Source organism: Leptinotarsa decemlineata, unplaced genomic scaffold, assembly GCF_025532065.1.
Source record: "Leptinotarsa decemlineata unplaced genomic scaffold, Ldec_3_MD MMD2_tig00005453_RagTag_RagTag, whole genome shotgun sequence".
NCBI lineage: Eukaryota > Metazoa > Arthropoda > Insecta > Coleoptera > Chrysomelidae > Leptinotarsa > Leptinotarsa decemlineata.
This window is the reverse complement of record NW_027412624.1, coordinates 280,781-294,025: the sequence shown is the minus strand read 5'-3', so window position 1 is coordinate 294,025 and position 13,245 is coordinate 280,781. Positions and strand designations below refer to the sequence as shown.

General features: G+C 36.3%; 1 protein-coding gene and 1 long non-coding RNA gene across 5 annotated transcripts in view; one reads left to right on the top strand and one right to left on the bottom strand.

Annotated features, from left to right (window-relative positions):
- Positions 1 to 13,245, bottom strand: part of Cul1 (Cullin 1) — a 93,414-nt gene that overhangs the window by 35,624 nt on the left and 44,545 nt on the right. The gene's annotated exons all lie outside the window — the stretch shown is intronic.
- On the top strand, positions 5,585 to 6,633 carry LOC141484274 (uncharacterized). 2 transcript variants are annotated; one of them, XR_012466555.1, is made up of 2 exons: positions 5,585 to 5,923; positions 6,373 to 6,633. It is a non-coding gene; the product is annotated as an uncharacterized lncRNA (long non-coding RNA). The 2 variants fall into 2 exon arrangements; XR_012466556.1 differs by lacking the exon at positions 5,585 to 5,923 and adding an exon at positions 5,930 to 6,310.

The following is a 13,245-nucleotide window of genomic DNA, read 5'->3' as shown; positions in this document are numbered from 1 at the left end:
TGGGAAATATCAAATTTGATCAAAGTCAACTAATAAAGTTTTGCTTCAGCCGTCGACTAGTGAAAACTAATTATTACTTTTGAATCTGGAGTCAGAATAGTAGATGAATTTTTTTTAAATGACACGCCCGTCAGGTAGCTCCTCCCACATGTCTGGTGAGAGAGAGAGAGAGTATCATAGAGCCATTGTAAAATGTAGCACAGGGTCGGATTGGGAATAGGAAAAGATAAAAGTCATTCTGACCGAACGAAAGATTGAAATATTAAAATTTCTACAATAACCAGATAGTTTTCAACTTACCATCTGTATGTTTGCGTGTGTACACGTTTGTATCAAATCTTGCAAGTCTAATATCTTCCGATTGGCTTGAAATTTTACAGGTATTCATTACTAGGGACAAAACTTCATGATATTTTCATATTAAGAAATACTAAGATGGAGGCTCTAGAATGTTGGACGAATTTCGTTATTTTTGATTTGATCACAATCAAAATTGGTAGCAAAAACATTGTTGGATTTCATTCATTTTCAACAGTTGCATACACATCAGCGGAATTGAATCAACATGATCAACATGAAAACGAACATGTTTTAATCTAAAATGTAATTTGGAAGAACGAACACGTCGGCGAATAAAGTTCGGCCCTGGAATGCCCCGGCCTGGTCAAGTTAAAATTAGGGAGGAGTTTGTATTTATTTCATCGGGCGAAATCGCACTGCCATCTGGCGGTATACGTTTTCGTAACTAAAGGCTAAAGACACTTAAGTGTCTTTAGCCTTTAGTTACGAATGCCGGGGCATTCCAGGGCCGAACTTTATTCGCCGACGTGTTCGTTCTTCCAAATTACATTTTAGATAAAAACATGTTCGTTTTCGTGTTGATCTCAAAGTTTGCACGAAAATTGCAGATTATTTGAAAATTATGAATCTTTTATCAAAATTGATAAATTCAAGATGCGGACGAGATTTGTGATTAGGGCCCGATTTGACTTGCTATAAGGAAGTTTTCGCGGCCAGAGATTATGAATCTTTTGTCAAACTTAACGAATTCAAGATGACGGTTCCAAGATATCGAACGAGATATGTGATTATGGTTCGAATCGATTTGAAATTAGTATGTGGATTTTTTTGGGCTCGTAGAGTATAAATGTATTGTCAAAATTATTGAATTCAAGGTGACGGACAAGTTGTGTTATCCGATTCATATTTGGTACAATGGGGTTTTCGTGGTCGCACATTATGAATCTTTAGTTAAAATTAATGAATTCAAGATGGCGGCTTCAAGATGTCTGACAAATATTGTGATTATGGACCGATTCGATTTAAAATTGTTATTTTGTAGTCTCTAGGCGTGATTTTTTTCTATTGAATTTCGGAAATTCAAGAGGGCGGACTAGTTTTGTGATATCTGGTCGGACTTTATGGAAGACTGGCTTTAAGGTTCGAAGATAGTTATTTTTCTGTTGGAATTCAGAAATTCGAGATGGCAAACGAGTTTTGTTATTGTCAAATTATACAGGGTGTTCCTTAAACACATGCTAATATTTAAGGGGGTAATTCTTAGACCCATTTTAAGAAAAAAACTTCCTATGGACGTATGTCCTAAACGCCTTAACTTTTGAGATACAGGGTGGCAAAGTTTTCAAAAATAATCAGTTTTTTAATAATAACTGAGATAATTTTGTAGGCATCTTTGGCATATTTGGTACATATGTTCCATGCCTCAAGGCGCATTTTCTGATGTACACAAATTTGTATTTTTTTCAAACAGTGGCATCCCTACGGGTTTCGCATTGAATATTTTTGGGGAAAAAGTACTACGCCAATGCTTTCTTTTCAAAATAAAATCATTTTTAAAATCCTCATTTTTTTTGGGAAAATTTGATCTCCTGGTATTTCTTTGTCCGACGCATGATTTTCACCCAAAAAAATAAAAATCGACAGAAAGCAAATTAAGAAATTAGATCAATTCTAAATTGAATGAGAATCTGAAAATTGCTTCATAACGCATTACCAATTCCCTAATAATATTTGAAAACATAATCTACAAAAAAATAAATTTTTCACAAAAACGAGTTTTATTTTATTTTGTGACAGTAAGTCTAAACGAATAGCACAAATTTGTTAATTAATAATAATACCAAAACTGATTATAAAAATTTTTGGAAGTGGCCATCTGCACTTAGTATGCATGCTTCCGCCCTTCTACGCATGGAATTACGCACCCGTTCAAATATTCCCGGCGTATTTCGTATAGTTTCACACGAGGCAACTATTCGCTCTCTTAAATCTTCTAAAGTATTAACGGGAGTTTTATACACAAGAGTTTTAAGGTGACCCCATAAAAAAAATCTAAACTGTTGAGATCGGGGGATCTTGCTGGCCATTGCTGAGGTCCTCCGCGACCTATCCAACGATTAGGATAAACTGTGTTTAAATGGTTTCGGACAATTACACTGAAATGAGCAGGGGCGCCATCGTGCATGTACCATATTCGATTCCTCAACGCAAGTGGCACATCTTCCAATAACCCAGGTAAGTCTTCTTCGAGAAAGTGTAAATAAGAACGACCATCAAGGCGTCCTGGTAGAAAAAATGGGCCTATTAGATGATCAGCTATAATTCCTGCCCATACATTAACCGAAAATTGGTGTTGGAAATGGGTTTCGGTTATTGCATGGGGATTTCTTCAGCCCACACATGATTGTTATGGAAATTTTGAATGGCATTCCGAGAAAAATTTGCTTCGTCTGTGAACAAAATTTGTGTCTCAAACTGTGGATTTAGATACCACTTTGTAGATACCACTGACTGAAGTTCACACGCTGTGGAAAATCTCTGGGAGTAATGCCTACACTCTTGAAATATGGTATGGGTATAACAAAAAATCAACCAAAATACGCCAAACAATTTGATGACAAATATCCAGAGTTCTAGCGATTTCTCTCGTACCCGTCTCAGGATGTTACTCAATTTCTTGCAGCACCGCTTCCTCAATTTCAGGAGTTCTTACTACACGAGGTCTACCTTCCGGAGTCCCTTTCTTGAAACTACCAGTTTCCCCAAGTCGACGATGAATATTTGAAAAGGTTCGGCTATCTGGTAAGGCACGATTAGGATATCTTTCCTGATAAATGCGCCTGGCTTCTGTTGCATTACCCTCGGCAAGGCCATATACGTAATGCATTTGCGCCATTTCCGCATTCGTATAATTTACCATATTTACTGATATTCTGCTTTTAATCTTTGAAAGAAATCACATATCGACAAACTCCATATTTCCAAGAGATGCAGTAAATAAATTCTGCTACACGTCATTTATTCCAGGATAACTAAATTTATATTTTCAAAAATTATTAAGCGGTGTTGCGTTATGACGTAATTTTAATTGAGAACAGTGCATCTGACAACAAACAAATACCTTTTAGATCCTCAATTATTTTGCAACGAATCTGATCTCTTGGTTTGCTTTCAGTCGATGCACGATACCGCATCAGATTTTTAAGGAATTTATCCTTAAGTAAAGCGATTTTTAATTTTTTGAGCGAAAACCATGCGTCGAACAAAGAAAACCCAACAAATTGAATGTGCTCAAAAATGTATGGAGATTTCAAAAATAATTTATAATTCTAGATAAAGCAGTGGCGTAGTATTTTTTTTCGCCAAAACTCGTACGTACGCCACTGGCAGATAAAATTAAGAAAATTGTACATCAGAAAATGTGCCTTGAGGCATGGAACATATGTACCAAATATGCCAAAGATGTCTACAAAATTATCTCAGTTATTATTGAAAAACTGATTATTTTTGAAAACTTTGCCACCCTGTATCTCAAAAGTCAAGGCGTTTAGGACATACGTCCATAGGACGTTTTTTCCTTAAAATGGGTCTAAGAATTACCTCCTTAAATATTAGCATGTGTTTAAGGAACACCCTGTATATAACACTGGTATTTTGAGGTTGAAGATAATGAGTTTTTCATCAAATTTCAAGAATTCAAAATGGCAGCATAAAGATGGATATGGGTTATTTTGTGATTTATAGTCATGTTCTGTTCAAAATTTATTTTTTCGAAAACATGAGCAGGGTGTTCAAAAAATCAGATGATTTTTATGAATAAAAAATTGAGAAATCAAGTATCACATTTTGTCTTTCAAGTAAGGGTCCTTTCACAATATCAATTTTCAGCATTAGTTCGAAATGACGAAAAGATTTTATGATTCATAGTCGGATCCTCAAAAATAATTCATCTAGGGCTCTCCGGGGTAAATTACTCATATTTTTCCTCAAAATTAATTCATACTGCCAGATATATTTTTAAAATTGAATGATTTGAATATAATATTTTGCAGAAAAGGTCCACAGTTTAAATAATATGTCTGATTCCATATAAAGGGTTAGACAATATAAGTCAATACCAATCGTGAATAATTCAATTCCGCTGATGTGTATGCAACTGTTGAAAATAAATTAAATCCAACAATGTTTTTGCTACCAATTTTGATTGTAATCAAATCAAAAATAACGAAATTCGTCCAACATTCTAGCGCCTCCATCTAAGTATTTCCTAATATGAAAATATCATGAAGTTTTGTCCCTAGTAATGAATATCTGTAAAATTTCAAGCCAATCGGAAGATATTAGACTTGCAAGATTTGATACAAACATGTACACACGCAAACTTACAGATAGGTAAGTTGAAAACTATCTGGTTATTGTAGAAATTTTAATATTTCAATCTTTCGTTCGGTCAGAATAACTTTTATCTTTTCCTATTCCCAATCCGACCCTGTGCTACATTTTACAATGGCTCTATGATACTCTCTCTCTCCCTCACCAGACGTGTGGGAGGAGCTACCTGACGGGCGTGTCATTTAAAAGAAATTCATCTACTATTCTGACTCCAGATTCAAAAGTAATAATTAGTTTTCACTAGTCGACGGCTGAAACAAAACTTTATTAGTTGACTTTGATAAAATTTGATATTTCCCATTTCGAAAGGCATAATGCAAGAAAATCAAATTCGTATAAATAACACATTCTTATTAAATTAATAACAAAATAAAGGAAACATTAAAAGGAAAAATGAGAAAGTCGTTTAACTGAGAAAATGATAGGCTTCAAAACCAAAATGGAATAACACCAAAACATTCGTTAGTTTTGATGGTGGAATTGAAGAAAAATGCCCAAAAATGAGAGAGAAAATACTTTTTATTCATCTAATATTCAAAAAATATTTTTTTATTATTTTTCCTTTATACACTCATACAATCTTTCCTCAATCAGAATAAGAAAAATCGTTTCTGACTCCTTTTTTTTCAGGGATGAAGACCCTTAAGGAGAGTAGCTCTCTTTAAATATATATTTCTTCTTTCTCTTGTTCATTAGATTTGTAATTAAACTATTTCCCTTCAATAATTAAAAGCCACAGGGTGATGGCGCTACTATCGCTACATGGAGTGTAGCAACGTTGACGAAGTTCACTATTTATCTCTACAAATGCCAATGCCATCATTCAACTGTGTAAAAAAATAAATATTTATAGTTATTGCGTAGAAAGTAAAAACTCAACTCGTAAACATAGTTGAAGTATAGCGCTTTGAATTATACGATATATAAAAATTTTGAAAATAAAGGAAATGAAAATAGGAAATTATTATTGTGAACACCTCCATAAAATTCGATATGAAAGACGGCAACAGTGTATGTTCGTGATTTTATTTACCTACCTAACCTGACCTAACCTATAGATCAAAAACGAAACGACCCTGTTTGCTGTGGTTTATTACATTTGCTGTGATATTGTTGTTGTCTTTTCAATCTGGTGTGAGTAGAGATATTTAAAAACAATGTATTGTTTAGTGTGTGGTTGTGATGAAAATGAGGTGCTCAAGATGCATTGCTTTCCAAGGAATGCTGAGAAGTAAGTACATAAAATGTGTTTCATATGTTTGTGTCTGTTATGAAATATACTACATGTCCAGAGCATTGCAAAAAAAACTAGTTGACGAAATGTATTTTCGCATTATTGTATCTTGTTTTGTCATACAACACTGCCTGATACGTTTTATAGCAGATATATTATAGTAGATAACATAGAAAAACTCCAATCAAAAGCAAACTGTCATAAGCCATATCAGTGTAAAATCTGATGTAATCTAACACTTTTGCAAGGTATATAGCTCAAAGATAATGAAAATATTGGTTTGACTCCATCTCAACAATTGGAGTTCTTGTAATCGTTTAATGCTTATTTAAAAGATTAAATTGTGTTCTGATAACTCATATGCCTAAACTGTAGTACATGAGGGTGGGATATTGAAAAAGTTGCCTTTACTTCTTCTGTTTGTAACTATAGTTCAAATTTTTTAGGTGTAAGTTATGGCAGGATAGTCTGGGAATTCAGTATCCAGGAAATATGAGACATTTGAGAATCTGTAGCACTCATTTCAACAAAGCTGACTATATAGAGAAGTCATGGAAGTTAAAATCCAATGCTCTTCCAATTAAATTTATGGGAGAAGAACAAAATGTCAAGCACTCGTAAAACAATAAAATGAAAGAACATGTATTTACATTATTATATTAACATGAATTAATTTTTTGTAAATAAAATATTTTGTTGTCTTCTAATTTGTTGTCTTTTTTATATATTATTTATTATGTTTAACCAAAAAAGTATGTTTTATTCAAATAATAAACATTAATTATAGTCGTAAAAATCAAGATAAATGTATCAAATTTATATATTTACATTTATACTCAATTTCTTAGTAACGGATATAATTCTACACATAACTAAAGATATTTCATTATAATGGGAAACATAAATCAGTAGCTTGTCTGCGAAACACAACAAATCTCAATTATCTGAAATTGAGTTGGGACTCTATTCTAATATTGCAAATAGAATAACATCGCATGGATATAAGTTAAAATACTTATATCCAATCAATGTTATTCTATTATTGATACTAGAACTGAGTTCTCACTCAATTCCTGTTAATTGTGGAATTGTTGAGTTTTGCTAACAAGTAACAACTAACTGAAGTTTAAACGGGGGTCTAGAATACCTGGCATAATATTTGAATTTTCCCGCCACACTTTCAACTTTCCGAAGAGGACACGAATAATGCCGAAGCTATGCAACTTGACTGCGTGTCATAGAACTAAAGTCTGGGGTTGTTAGTTCTATACTGCACGCCCTCTACAAATGGCTTTCTTTACAGTTCGCCAGTGCAGTTTTCACCGATCAAAATTTTATCATTAAGTTACTCGTCTCGTTGGTTGTCTCTGTTTCAATAGTTCATTTTGACATTGTTATTGGTGATGGTTATTCAAATACAGTTGACTCGAGATAGTCCGACACTACGAGACCGCGAGGGTGTCGGATTACCGACACCCCCGACACTTATACAATGCAAATTGAATTTGCATTGTATAAGTTTAGAAATCTAGTTAACGATGAATTTTTATGTAATATTTGACTTTTCATAATATGTAATGAAATCAAGCTTTAGTTTTTACAAAGGAAGAGAAATTTATTTAATATTAAAATCATAATACAACATGAATCGGTTTCACAGGTAAGACCGACTAGACTAGACCGATGACTCATATGGCGCAACATCGGACTACAGAGCGTGTCAGACCGTAAAGTGTCAGACTATCGCGAGTCAACTGTAGTAATTTTCTAGTTGCGTTTGAAATGAACATAGTGAACGAATAATGAGGAGTAATAACGGTGATCTAATAGTCATTACAGCTATCATCATGAGATCCAGAAAATTAGATACAGATCTGTCTGTTTAAAATCGTTTTTTTCGTTAACCCTGTCGCACCCCTACGAACGACAACCCTCAGAAGTTGAAACTAGTGCGAGCTAAGGATTAACGAGGTCTTACCTTTTAACGTGTGATTTCTAACACGGGTTGGACGGTAGCAAGTGAAGATCGATCGTTCAGACTAGGGCTTGAACCACCGACTAACACGACAGTCAATTCGAGTGAACAAAGCACCCACACCGAACCGCTTGGCTACCGACCGACAGATATATTATTTATTTATTCATTTATTTATTTATTTATTTTATATATATATATATATATATATATATATATATATATATATATATATATATATATATATATATATATATATATATATGTTGTGCTGGTTGTGCTCAGTTCACAGAACTGAGCACAACCAGGGTCAGGGTTCTGCAGGTGAACTTCCACCACGCCAAAGCGGCAAGCGCTGTTGTTTGTAGGAGATTCGACAAGGACGGACTGGACGTGGCTCTCCTGAAGAATCCTGGGTACATGGAGGCAGGGTTTCAGGCTTAAAACCCAACTACAACAAGGTACTATACAAAGAAGGTGCAAAAAAAAACCTCGCGCTTGTATCGTATATAGTAATAGGGTAAACTGCACACTAATCCCGGTGCTCTGCACCGCTGATATTGTTACAGCTATCCTGACCACGCCAAAAGAGGAAGGCACTAGAAGCTGATTAGTAAGTTCAGCATATCTTCCAGGCGAGTAGATCTGTCCACCACCGCAATTAGGCGAAGTAATCGCATACGCGGCCAGGGAAAACCTCCAACTCATCATAGGATGCGATGCAAATGCACACCATATATTATGGGGAAGCACAGACAACACAAGAGGTGAATCATTACTAGATTTCATACTAACAAAAAGGATATGAATAGCCAACGTAGGTAACAAATCAACATTTGTCACCGCAGCGAGGAAAGAGGTACTAGATATCACACTTTCTTCGGAAAAAGCATATAGCATTATATTGCAATATAGACAATTGGCATGTGTTAGAGGAGCCTTCATGTTCCGACCACAGACAGATTAGATTTGACCTAGTCACTCCCCCTCGAACATCAATCACTTATCGAAACCCTAGAGAGACAAACTGGAGAGGATACTTATTGTCACTCAACGAGGCTCTCGAAGGGGAGGTGATTGAAATAGAGAACGATAAAAGCCTTGAAAGGGCAGTGAAAAAAGTAAGCAAGGCAAAAATTTGCAGCTTACGAGGCGAACTGTCCAGAGAAAACAAGGCAACAATTTAACAAAACAGTCCGTTCCTCAGAACGGAAGTGTAGAGGCTATTTAACAAAGTTAAAATCAAGCAAGACTGGGCGGAATACAAGGCTACACTCACACAGTATAATAAAGAAATTAGAAAGGCTAAGAGGCAATCGTGGAGGAAATTTTGTGAAGAGGTGTAATGGATACCCCCCTTGTTCGAGAACCCACAAAGTGCTAGCTAAGGAGGGTACTATAAACCAGGTAGGGTTTCGAAAAAAGGAGGATGACACCTACACAACAACATTTGGGGAAAGCATAGAAATGCTCATCAAGGCACAGTTTCCGGCCGCAACAATTCTAAAAGGCCCAGTGGCAGTGCACCGCCGCAAAGCAAGCCGAATAGGCCGAATGCCTCGGACTGGAGACTAGCTACTGAGATAACAAGGCCAAATAGAATTAGGTGTGCTATAAGTAAATTCCAGCCATATAAATCTCCAGGAGAGGACGGAATATATCCCATCCTACTTCAAAAGGGGTAGGAATCACTTATTCCATACTTGCATACCGAATGAGTGGCAAAATGCAGAGTCATCTACATACCCAAGATAGGGAAGGTAAACGATATGACGCCCAAGTCATACCGACCAATTAGTCTAGTGTCTTTCCTGCTCAAAACACTGGAAAGACTGGTAGATAGATACATAAGAGATGAGGTATTTTCAATAAACCCTCTCAACGAACGCCAAAATGCGTACCAGTCAGGTAAGTCAACAGATCTGGCATTAGATGATCTTATCCTCCTTAGAGGATAAGAAGATAGCCATGGCAACATTAATCGACATCGAGGGTGCTTTTAATAACGCATCTACAGAGTCCACCACCAAAGCTATAGATAGAAAAGGGGTTCCAACCCTCCTGTGTAAGTGGATAATGCCAGTCTGGAAACAAGGGTAATCATATCATCAATAGGCGAAACCACAGTCACAGCTTGAGCTAGCAAGGGGTGTCCACAAGGAGGGGTGTTATCGCCCTTACTGTGGGGTATCCTAGTGGACGAACTACTAATGAGGCTAAAATCCAAAGGCATGCATTGTTTAGGATATGCCGATGACCTCGCGATTATCGCAAGAGGCAAATTCACAAGAACTGTCTCGGAGCACATACAAACGGCTCTAAACATAATAAATAATTGGTGCCAGGAGGAGGAACTATCAGTAAACCCTCCCAAAACTACACTAGTAATTTATACAAAAAAGAAAGTACTTAGAGGGCTAAAGCCACCAATACTACACGGGGTAGAAATTCCAATTGCACAAGAGGCAAAATACTTGGGAGTCATTTTTGACCACAAGTTGACATGGAATCAACACCTACAAAAAATTATCCAAAAAAGCACGATAGCCTTCAACTTGTGTAGAAGGATATGCGGAAAAAATTGGGGTTTACAACCAAAAATGACCATATGGCTATACCAGGGTTATCTTACCTATGATAGCATATGGCTCGGTGGTATGGTAACCAAAGACTCAGCAGGCTGGGGCGATTCGAAGGCTAAGTGGCATTCAAAGGCAATCTTGCCTGGCTGGCACGGGCGCTATGAGAACCACTCCATCAGCCGCATTGGAAGTATTGCTGAACCTAACGCCACTGCATCTATATATTCAAGGGAAAGCCAAGTCAGTCATCAGTAGACTGACCAGAAGGCAAATGCCTATAAGCATGCTGCACAGTAAGAGGTACAACGAGCTAAACAAAGAGTTGGAAAACGACTCCATAATGGGAATGCCATCGGATGAGATGCTTCCCCAGTATAGCTTCGGAAAAAACTTCAAAACAATTATAACAGGCAGAGAGCCATGGAAGGGAAGACCTCCAATAAATGCAGAGGTTGTCTGTTACACAGACGGCTCAAAAAGTGAAAAAGGTGTAGGAGCAGGAATCTATATAACTAAACCAAAGACAAAAGTCTCACTAAGCTTAGGTAAAAAAGTGACGATATTCCAGGCAGAAACGGCAGCGCAAAAGAGTTACTAAGGCAAGAGTTTAAGGGAAAGACTATTGCAATATACTCTGATAGCCAAGCAGCTATAAAAGCAATTAGCTCCATGCAGATCAATTCCAAACTGGTCTGGAACTGCTTAGAAAAGCTACAAGAACTAGGTAGTCAAAACAGACTGTCATTAGCCTGGGTTCCAGGCCACACAGGATACAAAGGCAACGAAGAGGCTGATTCCCTAGCACGAGAAGGAGCACGATGCTCCCCAATTGGCCCAGAACCCTTGTGTGGTACAGCAAAAGCGCTGCAAAAAACTTGTAACAGCAACTGGAAGGAAAAACAATATCAAAAATGGTGGAATAAGGCGCCGGGTATGAGACAGGCCAGAGAGTTCATTAAAGAGCCATCGCCAAAATTCACGGAGTACCTACTAAGTCTGAATAGGCGATCAACTAGAGTTCTGGTCGGGCTATTGACGGGACACTGTAGACTCAACAAACATATGAACAACATCGGACTGGCAGACACAGCCCTATGCAGGCTTTGCCAAGAGGATGAGGAAACCTCCGTACACATACTATGCTATTGCGCTGGTCTGTCAAGGATAAGGTTTGCAACATTAGGAGAGGAAAAACCACAACCCTCTCAATATATGGGGAATTTGAGGTCTGGCCTATGGAGTCTAGTTACAAGAACGGGCATAGACAAGGAACTCTAGCATACATGAGGGCACACACAATAGACCTGCAAAGGTCGCAGTGTAGTGGCTGTTCAGCACAGAAGCCCCATATTAATCTAAACTAAATCTAATCTACCAATGACGCGAGCCAAATGGGATTTAATTGATTTTATGCCTGCTTCGGCTAGACCGGCAAAATGTGAACCATAAGGTGGATGAAAAGTAAATTTTAATTTTTCTTCAGCGAAAGCCCCCTTCGTAATAGTCGAAAAATATTTATTAGCGCCGACAAAATTTGTTCCATTGTCAGATACTATTTGTGAACAACGACCACATCTAGCAATAAAGCGAAGAAGCGCGCATAAAAAAATATTTGTTGATAGATCTGTAACCAATTCAGCGCGCAAATGCAACATTTCATCTAACAATTGACGTAAAATGGTACTAGTTTCTTTTTGCACTGATGGTAGAATGAAATGAGCTTTAATGTAATTTGAGACCAATAATGATTTATTTTTATATTTTTTGATGAAACAAATCTATGCAGTATCATAACTAGTATCGGATATTTCAAGAGATTTAATATCTACAGCATCCCCTTTCAATGAAGTATTAAATAGTGAAATTTCTGAACTTTCGAAATAGACGTATTTTCGTGAATAACCGACTTGAACGTATCTTCAAAAAAGAGCCAATCATTGTAAGAGCCGTTACAGGTCGGTAAGTTCACTACAGGTAATTAAACATACACATCTGGGACGTTTAGTTGAGATGTCACTGACCTGGATGAGGTCATGTCAATTTGTGCCTTTAAGATAATATACTTTCGAGCATCACTTGTAATTTTATAATACATATCTTCAAACAATAATGATTATTGTTGAACCGCATTCAAACCCTCTTGATCATCATCTAATAATGAAAATTCTAACTCATTCTGAATAGTATTAAATTCGTCTAATGAAGAGTCTGCTTTGTTGAGCCTTTGCTCTTATCGAACTGTATCAGAGCTTTGCTCATCCCATATTTTATTAAGATATGTTTCAAATCGAGTCAACTGCAACTTAATCATTCCCCTTTTCTTCTTCAAATGGGCTGCCATAATGAAAGTCAGTATATATAAATAAAATACTTTCGAAAATAATCGAATTCAGAAAAATGGATTCGCTAACATTATAGAAGTAAGTACTTTATTTAACCACTTTATATACAGTTGCATATTTGTAGCAAGTCACAAAAGTTTGTTCATTGGATAAAAACTTTAAGTGGATATAAAACTGGACATATATAACAATAGAATATAAACAGAATATACATATAAGAATAAATAATTTAAAGATCATGTCTCAGTGAGCATAAATCAAATTATTCCACCTTGTTTCACCTTTTCTTCACATTCGTCTAGTGTATAAAAGAAATTTTCAATTAAGAAAAGTTTGATAATTTTTTTGAAACAGAACATGTTGGCGTTTTTTAGATCATCTGGAAGGATATTATATAAGCTAAAATTTAAAGAATTATTT